Source organism: Tursiops truncatus, chromosome 20 (assembly GCF_011762595.2).
Source record: "Tursiops truncatus isolate mTurTru1 chromosome 20, mTurTru1.mat.Y, whole genome shotgun sequence".
Classification (NCBI taxonomy): domain Eukaryota; kingdom Metazoa; phylum Chordata; class Mammalia; order Artiodactyla; family Delphinidae; genus Tursiops; species Tursiops truncatus.
In genome coordinates this window covers 34,554,782-34,570,488 of record NC_047053.1, presented here as the reverse complement: position 1 = coordinate 34,570,488, position 15,707 = coordinate 34,554,782, and the positions used below count along the sequence as shown (strand labels likewise).

The following is a 15,707-nucleotide window of genomic DNA, read 5'->3' as shown; positions in this document are numbered from 1 at the left end:
GGGGTGCGATGACAAGTGCTCGTCCAGCGCCAGTGTCTGGGTCCCATTGGTCAGGGAGGCGGCTCCCAGGCCCGGGCGCTGGCTCCAGCCTCTGCCCTGGCAGCCTCCGCCTGAGCCTCACCGGCCCCTGCCTCTCCGGGCCTCAGCCCCTCACCTGTGAAGCCTCTCCTGCTGCCTGGGTCTCAGCCTCTCCCCCAGCTGCCAGCTTGGCAGGGCCCCGGTCTGAGGTCCTTGGCAGGGGAGAAGCGTGGAGGAGTGAGGGACGGTCTTCTTTGCCTTTAGAAACCGGAGATTCGGGCTGGGGTGGGTGTGCTCTCCCCAGATGGACTTGTCCTAGCACACCTCCGCTGCAGGGGGGATGGATCCCCAGGGTGGCTGGATGAGGGAGACGTTGCAGCACTGGTTCTGTGGAGCCCCAATCTGAAGGCGGAGGAGCAGCCGTGGCCCGGGGAACCCCTCAGTTTGATGGGAGTGATGCGACACACTGGATACCCAGAGAGCTGGGTCCACACAGTAAAATAAGGACACAATTCCCAGCCGGCCAGAACCACAAGATCCACAGTACTTACCGAGGGCTGAAGACAGCTGCGCAATTCTTTGAATAAATGAAAGGAAAGAAAGGAGGGAGGGAGGGAGGGAGGAAGGAAGGAAGGGAGGGAGGGAGGGAGGGAGGAGGGAAGGAAGGAAGGAAGGAAGGGAGAGAGGAAGGAAGGAAGGGAGGAGGGAAGGAAGGAAGGAAGGAAGGAAGGGAGGGAGGGAGGAAGGAGGGAAGGAAGGGAGGAAGGAAGGAAGGAAGGGAGGGAGGGAGAAAGGAAGGAAGGGAGGGAGGGAGAAAGGGAGGAAGGGAGGGAGGGAGGGAGGGAGGGAGGGAGGGAGGAGGGAAGGGAGGAAGGAAGGAAGGGAGGGAGGGAGGGAGGGAGGAGGGAAGGGAGGGAGGGAGGAGGGAAGGGTGGGTAGAGGGAGGACCTCAGAACGGGAAGGGACGGAGGGGACAGGCAGAATTGAGCCGGGAGGCCCTGGGCAGCTTCCTGAAGGCACCTGGGATGCAGGGGCGGCCGAGTCTTCACCTGAAACTCTGGACGGTCAAGGCCTCTGGCATTTATTTTGAGCATCGAGGCCTCTCCAGGACCCTGGAGCCCTGCTTATTTCGTTTCTCTTTCTGCCTCAGTCTCCCACTAATATTTTGGGGACACCCCCTCCTGGAAGCCCAGAGGGCTGTAAAGGGTCCCCTTCATGCCCCTCCTGGGAGAGGAAGCAGTGTCCTCAGCAGGGGGTGGTGCGGCCAGCCTGGGTTCCCTACCTTCTCAACAGCCACTCACTCCCCTGGCCCCACTCTCTCCCTCCCTCCCAGACCCAGGAAATCTTGGGGCAGGCACGTCGTCCCTGACACTGTCCAGAGGCTCCAGCCAGGGAGGCAAGGGGCTGAATGCCAGTGGAAAGGGCCCCTGGGTCATCCCTGTGGGGGTCCTGTTGGGGCGCTCAGGAGGACAGGAGCCCCTGGGGGTGTCTGGCACCCCCCCATTCCCAGGTAGCCTGCTCAGAGAACTCCAGAGGTGAGTGGGAGGGTGGAAAGCAGACTCCAGGCCACTCCCCGCCCCCCCGAACCGTCCCAACCCCCACGTGGACCTGCTTTGCCTCCCTGTGCCCTGCTCTATGCCCTGGGCCTTGTCTCCAGATGGTGGGAGCGGGTCCTGAGACCTGAGGCTGGTCTTCGCCAATCAGCTGAGAAGCTCTGGAAGCAGGGAATGTGTGCCCCCCTCTGACTGGTTCCAGGAAGAGGAGGCGTGTGTGACCAAGGATAGGCAGATCTAGAATTAAATCCTGATGGTAGATCAGCCCGTTCCCTTCTTAGTAGAAGAGCAAGGTTCTGTAGGGCTGAGCGCGGGCTGCCCCTTTGCCAGGTGTTCAAAGCTCGCCTGACCCAAACCGGCTTGTACAGCAGTAGCTCCAGTAGCTATATTTGCAATTGATTGACGCAACACATCTCAAGTAGGAACGACTTCAGTTTGGGATCACTTCACAGTTTGCACATTCACACACCCGACCTCATTTTGAGCCCCTGGCAATCCTGAGACTCAGGCAGGAGTGGGGCCGTGCCCCCACCTGCGGGTGAGGAAGTGGAGGAGGAGAGCCCTTCTCGTTCAGGAAGCGTGCCAGGTTCTGGGATCTCAGGCCCCCTCTTCCCCACTCTCTTATTATTTATCGCATTCGGGAAATAATTCGGTTTGGTCCTCGGAGCCAGGAAGGCCTTGGGTCCCTCGTGGGTAGCCTGTGTGTCTGGTTTCGACCAAGGGGACAGGGCCAGGGAAGAGTGGATGGGCTCACCTCGGCCGAGCGCAGACCCCTTCCCATTCCAGCACAGCCGTCAGCCCCTCAGGGCTGGGGCCACGGCAGTCTCCGGACTCAGGACCCCTTCTGAGGAAGTTCTGCATGGTCGCTGCCCTCTCTCCTCCAGGGACAGGGCCTGGTGGCCCCGGCCAGCATCTTGTGGGCTGCATCCTGGCTCTGGGGCTTGCTGGGGCTGGTGGGAGGCACGAGGTCCGGGTCTGGCCCCAGACTGGGTGGGCTGCCTCTCCACGGGTGAGTGGGAGACGGGATCGGGCGCCATCTTACTCTGGAGGCCGAGTGCCAGTGTGGCCCCCTGCTGGTGACTGGCCAGGCCACTGCAGAGCACATTTTTCTCCGGGTGACAGCCTCCTTCCCCCCGACCCTGGCAAGAGACCCCTTCTCTTCAGGCCCACCCAGCGCTCCAGCCACCTCAACTCACCACCTCAGAGCTCTCCTTCCTCCTTCTCCCTTCCTGCTCTGTACTGAGCTGCTACCGGTGCCTGACACCTAATAGGTACTTTACCCAGGTGATCTCATTAACTCTGCCGGAGAAGACGTATCATTAGCTCCCATTTTAGGGATGAGGACCTGAGGCCCAAGAAGGTCGCGTGACTCACCCAAGGTCACACAGCTAGGTTGCCAGCAGAGGTGGGATTCGGTCTGTCAAGCTCCACGGAGGGTGTAGGTGGAAGAAATGCTGCAGAGGGAGCTTGGAGCTTGGGAGGGGCTTTGACTACTTCGATGAGAAGCCTCAGCTTGATTTTGTAGGTGAAGGGCTTTTAAACAGGAAAGTTACACCATAAAAGCAGAGACCCAGACTGCCTGGGTCCAAATCCTGCCCTGAAACCTAGCTGTGTGACTTTGGGCAAGTTATTGAACCTCTCTGTGCCTGGGTTTTAATTAGTAAAAAGGAAATGGTAATAGTGTCAACCTCATAGGCTTGTTAGGAGGATGGAGTCCATGAGCCTAAGGTGCTTTGGGCAGAGAGCGGGGCACGCTGCCCATTACGCACCATGTGTTTGCACTAGTGCTGGTGGCTCCTAGCCGGACCCCTTCCTTCTCCCTTTCTCACCCCCTTGCCCTGTCCCACACCCACCATCCTCTCTGAGGAATGAGAAATGCTGCCCTGAGCAAGGACCTGAGCCCGTGACCTGCCATGGGCACAGGCCCCCATGTGCTCTGCCCACCTTTGCTATGGCCGCTAGGTGCCTGGTGGGCAGAAGGTATGTATACTTGACTCAGATGGGGAAAAGGGGGCAAAATGGAAAAGTCTGAAATAGCCTTCCTAGTGAATGGACATGGCTGCCAGGGTGCGGAAGAGGTACGAAGGGGCTGCCTCCTTGTCCAGGCTGTGGAGGGTCTTCAGGTGTTGGGTGAGGGGGAGTTGGGGCTGGCTTCCAGCAGGAGGACATGGGTAGCTGGGCTGAGAAGGAGGGAAGGGTAGGAGAGGGAGAGGTGGGGGGCGGGGATGGGGGGTGGGGGGGGGAATGGGGGCAAGTGAACGTTGGGCGGGGGACGTGATTGAAACCTACCCTGGGGTGGGAGGCTGAGGACAGGCCTGCAGGCAGAGGAGGCTTGGTGAACAGATTGGTGGAGACACTGCCACCGCCCAGATGTAGAGATGAAAGTGTCCACAGAGGCTCCCGCACCACCCTGGTGTGTCCCCTAATCCCTACTCACTCCTCCAGAGGCTGGGGCATTCTCCCCGGAGCTTCGTGGCTCCCTGGCTGGTACCCTCTCATCACTCTGGAGCACGCCCCACCCACCCCCAGCTGGAGCCAGGAATGGGGCTGTGGGCAAGGGGCTGGTCTCCTGGGTGACCCCAGCTGCAGAGGTGTCCCTGAGGGGCACCTGACCATTCTTGATGGTGGTCAGGGGGCAGTGGGGTGAGGGGGGCTGGACAGGACCTCAGCTGCAGGAAAAGGGGGTTGTCCTCAGTGGGAATCAGTAGAAGAGCAGCTCGGTCCTTCTCTTCTTCCCTCCCTCCCTCTCCCTCCTTCCCATGTGTTCTTTTTCTAGCTCTGAGTATAGTGCCGGACCCGTAGTAGACATTCAGTAATTATTCGAATTCATAAGTAGAGCTAAGGATGTGAATTCTATGGCTTCTGCTGGTGACCTAATGCCAGGATCCAGTTCCTTGGGCCGTGAGGAAGTCGGGGCAGGAATGGGGATGGAGTTTGTGATGGGGCGGGGGCGCAGATGTAGGAGTGAACTCCGGCTTGAGACCCAGCGAGAATGAATCACTTGCCCAGAGTCTTTTCTCATCAGCTGGGACTGGGCAGAGGAAAGCACGGGGAAGTGGGTGGAGATATGAATAAAAATTCTTTTACTTTTAAATTAACCTTCACAAACAATTAAACAGATAAGTAATTGGACATAAAATTCCAATCATGTCCCTTGAATTCAGTGCTTCCCACACTTCGGCTGAGGGAATGCCACTGGCCTGATTTCAGCAGTGAGGACTTTGAAGTTGACTGATGTGATATCAACCCACTTTCTAAACTTAGCTTCTCCACCACTTCCTTCCTAGCTGTGTGATTTGGGCAAGTCCCTTGATCTCTCTGTGCGTTTGTTTCCTTACCTGTGAAATGAGGATAACAATAGTACTTATCTCATGGGGTTATCATGAGGATTAAATGAGTTAGTGTTTGTAAAGCCGCTGGAGGAGTGCCTGGCTCATGGAAAGGTCTATGTAAATGTTTGTTAGATAGAATGAGTAAATAAACACTTCTGAGCAACGACAGCTGTGAAGTCGTGGCTTGGTGCACCAGTTAGATTTTCTTTTCTCTTCCTTTTTTAAACATTCACTTTTAAAAAATATATTTATTTTTGGCTGCATTGGGTCTTCGTTGCTGCGTGCAGGCTTTCTCTAGTTGCAGTGAGCGGGGGCTATTCTTCGTTGCAGTGCATGGGCTTCTCACTGCGGTGGCTTCTCTTGCTGCGGAGCACCAGCTCTAGGCACCCAGGCTTCAGTAGTTGTGGCACACGGGCTCAGTAGTTGTGGCTCGCAGGCTCTAGAGTGCAGCCTCAGTAGTTGTGGTGCACGGGCTTAGTGGCTCTGTGGCACGTGGCATCTTCCTGGACCAGGGCTCAAACCTGTGTCCCCTGCATCGGCAGGCAGATTCTTAACCACTGTGCCACCAGGGAAGCCTACCGGTTAGATTTTCTCACACACATTAAAATAGAGAACTACAGGTCCAGTGGTTAGGACTCAGTGCTTTCACTGCTGTGGCCTCAGGTTCAATCCCTGGTTGGGGAACTAAGATCCCGCAAGCTGCCAGCTCGGCCAAAAAAAAAAAAAAAAAGAAATAGAGAAAACTATGAACCATTAGTATAAAATGATCTTCCATACCGCCAATGGGACATTGTCCCAGATGAACCTTCCATGCTGTCTGGGTGCAAGTATATTTTACGTGGTTCAATTCAGTCCCAGTTGTAGCCCATACTCTCTTCCTGGGGGCACCATCATTGCATCTTTATTGGCCTCTTTGTCACCATGGCTTTGTCAGCGCCCCTCTGCCATGAGACGTCAGCGCTGTTTGGATCCCATGCTCGCTGTGACCCGGCTCATCCGTGGGAAGTCGCTGTTCCCAACGAGGCACGGAAGCAGGTGGGCCATCGGTGCTAGGGACCTTTCTTTCCCAGAAGTAACTACTCCAGATCCCAGAGATTCCATGCTCTGTCCTAACTGAGCCCCTCATTTCAAACTTTGCCTTTTACGAACCTGGGAGAAAAGGGAGCCCGGGAGCTGCGAACGCGAACAGGATAATTCCGAGGCCTGGGCAGCTTACCTTCAATTTACCCTCTGGGCTGTTTGATTGGCTTGAGGACCTTAATTTGCTTGTTGTTTGAGGTTAACTACCTTCCTTAATGAAGCTGGGGGCAGCGGAGAAGGCAGGTGGGAAGAGAAACCCCTGAAGGTGCCAGGGTGCGAGGACTTCTCTTGGAGGCCCTCCTGCGAAGCAGGAGATGGCGCCTGCCAGCACCCATCTCATCCTCCCAGGTGTGACCCATGGGAGCACATCCTGATCGTTGTGGGGTGGTGGAGGGGAGAAGGCCCTCTACCTTCCAGAAGCGCTGCCCAGAGGCAGGATTTCAGGATAGAAAGCTGGCGTTGCAGTAGGAAGACTTCCCACCAGACCAGGGTGGGTAGAGGGGCTCAGGGGGGGATTCTGAGGGGATGGGAATAGCCGTGTTGGTCAGACCTGGGTGAGAATCTAGGCAGCCAGGTCACATCTCTTTGATCCTACTGTGGGTTCAAGCTGGGATGACAGAGTCGGCGAGGGGACAGCTGGGCTGCTTTCCTGAATTTGCGGCCGGAGGTCTGCAGCCCTGGTGTGCAGGAGAGTCAGTTTCCACATTCAAGTCTACATGTCCTGGGGTGTGTGTGTGTGTGTGTGTGTGTGTGTGTGTGTTTGCGCATGTGTGTCTGAGAGAGGAGCTGCCTCTTCCATCAGACCAGGGGCTCCCAAGGCAGGGCCTATGTCTCCCGTAAACTGAGGGCTCCCTGAGGGCAGAAGCAGTGCTGCCTCAGTGATCCATTCCTGCTTCCAGAGGGTGCTCACCTGCCACTCAGGCCCTGAGCCCTGCCCTTGCCTTGGCCCTCTCTGTTCTCTGCCTGCCCACCCGCTCCTGCTCCTTCCCTCCCTCCCTCCCAGCAGCCTTGAAGTGCTGTGGAGTGTGTTGTTCTTAGGACAGAGTAAACAGGCAGGCAGAGCCCAGGTGGGGCCCTGGTAATGAGGCTTTTCCGGGGGAGGGGGCCTGAGTGGGCTCCCATCAGATAAGTCAGTCCTTCACTACCTTCCTTTTGCTATTCTAATGAGGGACACAGCTGAGGGGCCGGCAGGTCCAGGCCTAGCGGCAGGTCCAGGCCTAGCTGGGCACGTGGCACCTGCCTTCTCATCTTGGCTGAGCTGGGCCCGTGTGGCTATATGACCTCTGGGGTCCCCCCCGACGTCCTGTGTCCGAGAAAGCCTACGACAGTTCCTCCCGCCTCCAATCGAAGGCAGGAGCTGTGGTTGCCTTTCTCACCCCGTGTAGGTCCTCCGCCATGCTGTTAGAAAAGGCTTTGGGTCAGACTCCGGGAAGAACTCCCAGGTCATGGGGGTGCATGATAATAAACCTGGCCGATCCAAGTCTGCAACGGGGCAGAATTAGGGAATTAACCCCCCGCTCCAGGTCTCGGAGGGCCGCCCTGCTGGCGTGGCACTGAGCAATTTAGGAAGGCAGGCAGCCAGTGGACAACAGAGGGAAAGAGGCACAAGGGTTAGCACCAAAAGAGACCTGAGGGTCAGGCCTTTGAACACAGGAAAAGAAATACCCCTCGTCCTCTCCTGGCTCATCTTCCTCTCCCAGGCATAAAAATCAGGTTCTATGAAAACACTGGGGAGAGAAAGGCCAACAGTGTGGTGAGCTGAGGCCTGGCAGCTTCAGCAGTGATTACGAGAGGTGTACTCTCACCCTAAGGGACACCTAAAGGTCATTCTACTCGTCCCTCGAGAGCAGTCACCGGAGGTCGCCCCACGCGTGCTCCTGTCTCCGGACTGTTTCACCGGAGGCTGCCTCTGGAGTCAGAGCCCCTGGGCTGGAATCCTCGCATCCCCCCTTGGTTACTGAGTGGTCTTGGACAAGTGGTTGCCTCAGTTTCCCCATCTGTAAAAGGAGGATAAGGATGAGAGTGGGAGAAGGGATGACATTCCTGTAAAGCTCTTTTCACAGAGTCTGACACCCACTGGGCTCCAGTGACTCTCCAAAGGCCCCTTTCAAGTGCTCATTTTCACAGCCCTCCTGGAGGTTCTTTCTGCTGTCTGCCCACCACCCCTCCTCAGAGTACGACACGGTGTCACCTTCCCAGGCTACGTGGGGAAGCAGGCAAGAGGGCGTGGGGGTCCTTTCTGCCCTCAGTTTCTCCTTAAATGCTGCCTCCCCTCCTCTTCCCCTCCCTACCCACTGCCCCCCCCCCCCCACTCCAGGCCTGCATGGTGAGATAATGTCTAAGAGATACTTGGGAGTTACTTGGAGGAAGAGGCCAGACAGTGAGTGACCAGAGGTGATTATCTGGCGTGACTAAAGCAGTGGTTTCCCTCCCCCCAGCCCAGGCAGGAGGGAGGGGGACATCTGAGGTCACGCTCCAGAAGGAACTTCCCAAGAAGGGCTAGGACCCAGGGAAGCCGACCTTGGGGGGCGAATGGGGGAGGGTGGCAGCTGGGAACTCAGCTTCAGGTGGATTTTCGCAGGAGACACTGCCGCTGCCAGCAACAACTCATCCCTTTCAGGAGGGGTTCTGAGGCGGGCGGCCGGCCAAAATGGTCGCATTCTCCCCTTGAACAGACACCCTGTCTCCAGCCCTCAGCCTGCCTCCTCCCTGGACACTGCTGTCCACCCTTGCCCTTGGCACCTGCCCTCCTCCTCTCCACCTCTCAAGTGCACCTGGATCCCTCCCAGCACCTCCTTCCCATCCTGCCCTGGGGTCCCCGCTATGCCAGCCCAAATCCAGATGCCCCTCTGAGCAGCAGAGCTTCCTCTGCAGGAGGATGACCCATGTTCTTCTCACTCTGTACCTCCTCTGCCCGCCCTACCCTCAGAGGCCTGCAGAGGACCTGAGAGCTGCCCACTGCGGGTGGGGCTGGACCGCTGGACTCGCATCAGCTCCCCCGGCCTCCTGTCTGTGGAGTGAGCCAGCAGGCGGGAGGCACGCAGTTCCCACGCAGACCTCTGGGTGCTGCCCAACAGCTGTGGTTGGCCCTCCCCTGAAGGACCTGGCAGGTACTCACCTTCACCCCAACCCTCCTCCTGCCCCCCCCAAAAGGGGCCGCCTTCATTCGGAAAAGAGAAGCAGCTGCTGACATTAATATTTTCATAAACATCATCTCTTTGATCCTAGTTATTAGTACTGCCGACTCCCATTTTACACACGGGAAAACTGAGGCACAGGGAGGCCATGTGGCTCGCCCTGGGTCCCACGGAAGGGTGAGGAATTCTGACAAAGCCTTGGGAAGTCAAAAATGAGCCTGCAGAACTGGGGTAGCCTCCAGTGCCTGTGTGTGAGAAGCAGGTCCTCTGGTTTGCTCTGGTCTCTTAGTGCCGCAGAGAGGAGAGAGAGGGGAGGGCGTGCCTAGCGGACGGAGCCCTTGGGTGGGTTTCCAGTCCAGCCTTTGCTGTGGTCCTACTTCTACGTGCTTGGAGTACGGAATTTCTGTAAACAGTATGGAAGTCTGTAGAATACAAAGCACTCCATACTCCCATCCGCCCGTCAGGTAACTGTGGTTAACGCTGGTGTGCTTCCTACCAGACCTTCGTAAGCATTCAAAAAACTTTTTTTCAACACAAACAGGACTTTGCTAACAAATAGTAATAAAACAAACAGTTCCTTGATTTGTGTTTCCATTGTTCCCATCCGCATTCACAGAGCGATCTCATGTTCAAGGCTGCAGAGCGCCCACCGCGTGGATGAAATCTAACTTGGTGAACCTTGCTTACCAGGAGGCATCCGGGCAGTCTCATCACAGGTAACGCGGAACGAGGAGGCTTGTCCCTTCGTGGTGGTGAGAGCGTGCTTCCGCAGAACAACTGCACGTGCGTCACCATCCCTAGAGGAAGGCATCCCGTCTCCCCCTTGGTGATCTGATCCTGGGGGCAGGGTCTGTCCATTCAGGAAGACCTTCCTCAAGTCTGACCCAAATCCCAGGGGGTGGATTGAGCCGTTCCCTCCTCACATCTCCTGGGCAGGGTCTTCCTTTTCAGGGCACCATTCATTAAGCTGGCTGGGTGGTCTAGGGAAGGCTCTGCTCTTCCTACACAGTGGTGTGAGCGCACTGGGAAGCAAGGGAGCATTCCTGTCCTCTCCTTGTTGGAAGCTTCTTGCAGAAAAGAGGAGAAAGACCAAGGAAGGTCTGGACAGTCAGCAGTGGCATATTCACTGAGGGCTGGGAGTTGTGGGCCCAGGAGGCACCTTTCCGCCTCCTGGGTCTTAATGTCTGGGAAGTGCACAGAAGTTCTTCCAAGGCTACAAATGTCAAAGCACTTCCCAGATACTACAGAAGGTTCTCCTGGGAGATGTGGGGACTGTCGCTTCCATAGTGGGGAGGTGGTGGGGGGAGCAGACCCAGGTGTCCCCCTCTCCTTAGCTGCTTCCGGCACTGGCCCCCGCCCCGCCCCTTTGGTCCAGCTGGAAGACTGGAGTCGTCCTGTATGTGCATGTCTGTCTCCACACTCACCTGGCAACTCAGAATACCTGGGTTCTTGGGACTCAGCAGGCCAGAGGAGTCAGCATTAACCCTTCATGTGTTAACCTGATCCACAAGGCTGTGGGTTCTCAGCCAAAAACCAGCCAATAGACCTAATCAAAGGCAGAGCCTTCAGGGCAACACCCAACCCCTTCCGGAGGCTGTTACGGATTTCACTCTTAATCTTTGCGCTGAGCACTTATTCACACAGCAAACCCTTACTGCACACCCAGGTGCTGAGATCCACAGTCTCATGTATGTATTGCGTGTGTGTCCAGGAGACCAAACCCATACAATGTGATAAGTGCTTTGACTGGAGAAGCTGCAACAGGAGAAATGAATGATTAGAAACTCACCCACTGTTGAGCTGTTAGCTCACTTACCCCTAATTGACACTGTTCCTGGCATGCTAACAAGCCAGGGGAAGTCCCAGGTGCAAGGGACAAAGCCCTGGGTGGTTTTCACCAGGAGCTAGAAGGCTGGATTTGAACTGCAGACCTTCTGACTGCAAAGCCCTTGCTCTTTTCACCCTTCTACTGCAGGCAACAATGCTGGTGATCGGAGAGGTTCAGGACAAGGACCCTTGGCGCACGTGCGGTGCACGAGTGCGTGAATGGTCGGATGTCTGAACACCCTGGATCATAGTGTCTATTTCATGCAAGCATCTCTTGATGGTACAGAGCACGTCTTATCCATGTTTGAGCCCCAGTCTTGAACAGAGGAGGGCCTGGTGCATAAATGAATGCGTGAATGAATGATGAAGCCATCGGTGAGTTCCACTTTAGTAGTGCTTCCTCAGGAACCTCTCAGCGGGATATCAGACTACAAGGCTAGAGGCTCCTTCCCCTCCATGAGGTCTGGCACCTTTAGGAAATTTCCCTCTCATCTGGACTGGGCGGCGCTGTGAGGAAGCAGAGAGAAACCTGGCCCATCCTGAGAGCTGGGGAGGGAAGGCCAGGTAGGGATGCCGCTGGGTCTCCAGGGGACATTAAGAGGTCATCGTGTACATCCTCCAGCCCTCACCCCTCCTTTGCCCCTAGGGCAGGTGAGCAGGACCTCTTCTAAAATGACCAGCCACGCACAGTGGTTAAGAATCTGCCTGCCAATGCAAGGGACACGGGTTTGATCCCTGGTCCAGGAAGATCCCACATGCCGCGGAGCAACTAAGCCCATGTGCCACAACTACTGAGCCCATGTGCCACAACTACTGAAGCCTTTGTGCCTAGAGCCTGTGCTCCACAACAAGAGAAGCCACCACAATGAGAAGCCCACGCACTGCAACGAAGAGCAGCCCCCGCTTGCCGCAACTAGAGAAAGCCCGCGGGCAGCAACGAAGACCGACGCAGCCAAAAATAAATAAATTTTTAAAAAATTCTAAAAAATAATAAAATGACCAGCCACGGCACGTGGCACTTAGTGGGCTCGCAACAAAGAGTATTAAGTGAATGTCAAGTGAAAGGATAGAGACATTGGGGAAAGGTCTTTGTTACTCAGGTCACTTGTCAGGGGGAAGTTTCCCCTCCGGTCACACTGTTCTCCCTGGGGCTACAGAAGGCTTGAAGGCTTCTGCCCTGCAAGTCTGAGACCCCCAAGCCCCACCCTCTAGCACCTGCTCATTGGGCTGGTCCTTTGCAGAAATTCTTAAACTTCTCAGAATCACTGATGGGCTTGGGGTGGGGACTTTGATAGGGAAAGCAGTATAAAATGCTGGATTCAGTGAATTTCAATGGGGAGACTGTGGGAACATTTCGAACAAGTGCTCCCCTGATTCTGAGGCAGGTGGGTGATCTGTGGTCTACGTTTTGAGAAACAAAAGCTCAGTGCCTGTCTCCCTGAATGCTGGGAAATGACCTTGAGCAGAAATTTGGTCTTTTTCGCTCCAAGAAGGGCTGGGTTTTATTTCTAGGGAAGAAGTTTTGTGGATCTGTGGAAACTTCGGGGGCTTAGCCATGGTCCTTTAGAGCAGGGGTCCCCAACCAGCGGTCCTCAGCCTGTTGGTAACCAGGCCGCACAGCAGGAGGTGAGTGGCGGGCTAGTGAGTGAAGCTGCATCTGTATTTGCAGCTGCTTCCCATCTCTCCCATCACCACCTGAGCTCCACCTCCTGTCAGCATTATGGTGAGTCGTATAATTATTTCATTATATCTTACAATGTAATAATAATAAAAATAAAGTGCACGATAAATGTAATGCGCTTGAATCATCCCGAAACCATTCTCCTCCCACCCCACCACCCCGGTCTGTGGAAGAATTGTCTCCCACGAAACCGGTCCCTGGTGCCAAAAAAGTTGGGGACTGCTGCCCTAGAGCCCACCTCACACTTACTGGGACGACTCTGCACCAGCACCACAGCAGGCCCGGGGAAGGAATGGGGCGGGGGGCCCTCGCAGTCCAGAGACGGGGGAAGGACCCAGGTAACCGAGTGAGAATGTTCTGAGAAGAGAGCTGGGCTTGACATGTCCCCTGGGCCAATTTTGGGACTTAGCTTCAATCACCAGTTTCCTTCTTTGTTTCTACACTAAATCTCTCTTGCTGCAAAGGATATTCCTATAGAGGTAGCACTAGGGGCTGGAGGTTTTCTTAGGTCTAACATGGCCTAGGGTCCTGGGAAGCAGCAGGGGTCCAAGAGGATAGTAGGAGAGCACCCCCTCCACACACACACACACACACACACACACACCCATGGTAGGGAAGGAGGAGCTGGTGAAGGGCCAGTCAGCACATACTAAGGCTGCACTTCCTGGGTTCATCCCAGGCTGAAAGCCATTCTCTCCTTTTTTCCTTAGAGAATACTTGACTCCTCCCTCACTGCCATCTAATTCATCCAGGGGGAAAGTTCTTTTTGATGTCTATCTTCAAGCTTTCCTGCCTAGAAGTAGGACACCTCCCCTGTCAGACTGGGAGAGGGAAAGGGATCTGACCCTAATCTCATCTGGCTTCGGAGTCTATTAAAGATGCTCCCACCATCCAGTCAAGCCACGCTCCGCACTGGCCGGAGAAGCTCCTGTCTTGCTTCCTCTTATGTGCTTCCCCTGCCTTCTCTCCTCCCCGGCTCCCCTCCCAGGCCCATAAGTGTGGAATGCAGGGAACCTCCAGTTCCCGTGACACCCTCTCCTGAATCCTCAAACTCCAGGCTGGTGTGTATTGGGGGGGCAGGAAGACCAGTTTTTCCAGCCCTGAGACCAGCCTGCCCCTGGGGGCACATCCAAGCCCAGTAGGATGGCAACCTGGGCCTCTGTGGAATGTGGCCCATCCGGCTCTTGCTGCCTAGCTGAGCGAGGTCGAGGTCGGATGTAGCCCGAGTCCAGGGCTGGCAGATCCAGAGACATCGCCTCCCACTCAGGCCAGGAATGGGTGCCAGCAGCATCCCTCCCACCACCAGTCCCCTCCCCTACTCTACCCAAGGCTCTGGCCTTTCGGATCCCGTTGCACTTGGGGAGGCCACCCCTCCTCTCCTTCCCCCTGGTTGGAGGAGGTCCTCAGATTGGCCTGCTCTGCCCTCCCACACTACCTTCTCCAGCCAGTGCCCCTGCCTCCTTACCCTCCCTGTCTCTAGGAGGGCTTCTCAGACTGAGGGGTCACTGCTCCTTCCAGATCATAGGTGCCCCAGCCTCAGGGACCCTGACTATCTCGGTCACTGCCTATGCTCAGGGCCTGGCAGTCAGTGCCCAGTAATGCCCACCTGCCTGCCAAACTGCTGAATTAAATGCACGCGGAGATGAATACATCTTGCAGAGGCATGGACCGGCTGAGAAGCCAGGCTCCCCGCACGTGACATGAGCTGATATGGCTCATTGGTACCCAGCCTATCCTGGCCAGCATAGGGTCTGGAAAGAGCCCGAGTGAGGTGCCCTCCCCACTGCCCTGTTTGCGGCTCTCATCTCACCATCCCGACTCCCTATTGCATTCCCCCAGCATCCTCCTCTCCTAGCCCCCTTTGTCCCCATCCTGTCTCTGGTCCAGGATAAACAGAGCCACTTCCCTCGGCTATTCCCATTGCTCCTGGGAGTGAGGCCTTTCTGGAACTCGACTGGCTGACACTCTTTCTCCGGTGCCCCTCTCTCCCCCTGTGAGTCTTCACCATATGTAGCCATGTGCCCCCACCGACCATTCCTGCCTCTGCCTGGGGGCTTGGAGTCCCTTCTAGTAGATGGCTGGGTCAGTCTGAGTCCTGGGGGTTACTCTGGGGCGAGCTGCAGGTGGAGCGGCAGGTGCAGGGGCAAACACTGATTCGCACAAGACCAGGACCCACTCAGTTTGCAAAGGTCCAGTCTGGTCCATGGCATATGTGGTTCGCCATGTGTGAGCTCCCTGAATACTATTAATACTCATATCAATGACACCTGCCATTTATTGAGCACCTACTATATGCCAGGCTCTGTGTCGAGAACTTTACATGGTGTTTCATTTAATTCTCACAACAATCTTATGTGGTAAGTACTATTATTATTCCCATTTTACACATCAGCAAACTGAGGCTATCAGCTTCCTACGGGAAGGAAAAAAACCTTAGTCTTCTTTTAAGCCCTCGCACCTAGCATGGTCCTGAGCACCTGGTGCTGCGTGCAGGAACGTGCAGATGTTCATCTGACATATGGTCTGGTTAGGGGGGCAGAGACCTCCATGCAGAGAAGGGGGACTAGGCCTCCCCTCTCAGGTCCAAGGGCTCCACAGTCCAAAGGAGCTGGTGCCGGACTGGGGACTGGCTTACCCTCTGCTCATTTCCTAAGAATTCCAGGCCAAGGGTAGACAGCAGGAAGAACTTTTAGACAAAGCTAGGTGTAGCCTCTTGAGGCCCTGGATCCAGTCTGTGTCCCTATGTGGCCAGAGAGCTCTGTGGGTGTGCACATGGGTGAATGGGTGTGTGGAGGCTCAGGGCACTGGGGTGGGAGGAGGACGGCTGGGATGACCTGCCAAGCCCTCTGTGCCTTGAATCCTGGATCCTGTGTCTCAGGTCTTTCTCCGGAGGCCCTGGGGAAGTCTCTGATGGGTGGAGCTGCTGTCAGGTCTGTGTCGTGATGTTCTGGGCAGAGGGCGGGGTGCGGTGCAAGCCCTGACCTGGTTGGGCAGGTTGGCCCACCCTGAGTGGCACCTGTGACCAGGCGCCAACCCCACCCACCGCCCTTTGAAGTCATCCAGCCTGCACTCAAGGCCC

General features: G+C 56.1%; 1 long non-coding RNA gene across 2 annotated transcripts in view; it reads left to right on the top strand.

The window, feature by feature from the left end:
- The window catches only part of LOC141277435 (uncharacterized), a 28,091-nt gene extending 15,358 nt beyond the window's left edge, over positions 1-12,733 (top strand). Inside the window, exons 1-3 of one of the 2 annotated variants that reach the window (XR_012328860.1) lie at positions 3,838-9,093; positions 9,737-9,836; positions 11,096-12,733. This is a non-coding gene — a long non-coding RNA (uncharacterized lncRNA). Of the gene's footprint in view, positions 1-3,837; positions 9,094-9,736; positions 9,837-11,095 lie in introns of those variants that run through there. The other variant, XR_012328861.1, reaches the window with a different exon arrangement.
- The last annotated feature ends 2,974 nt before the right edge of the window (positions 12,734-15,707 follow it).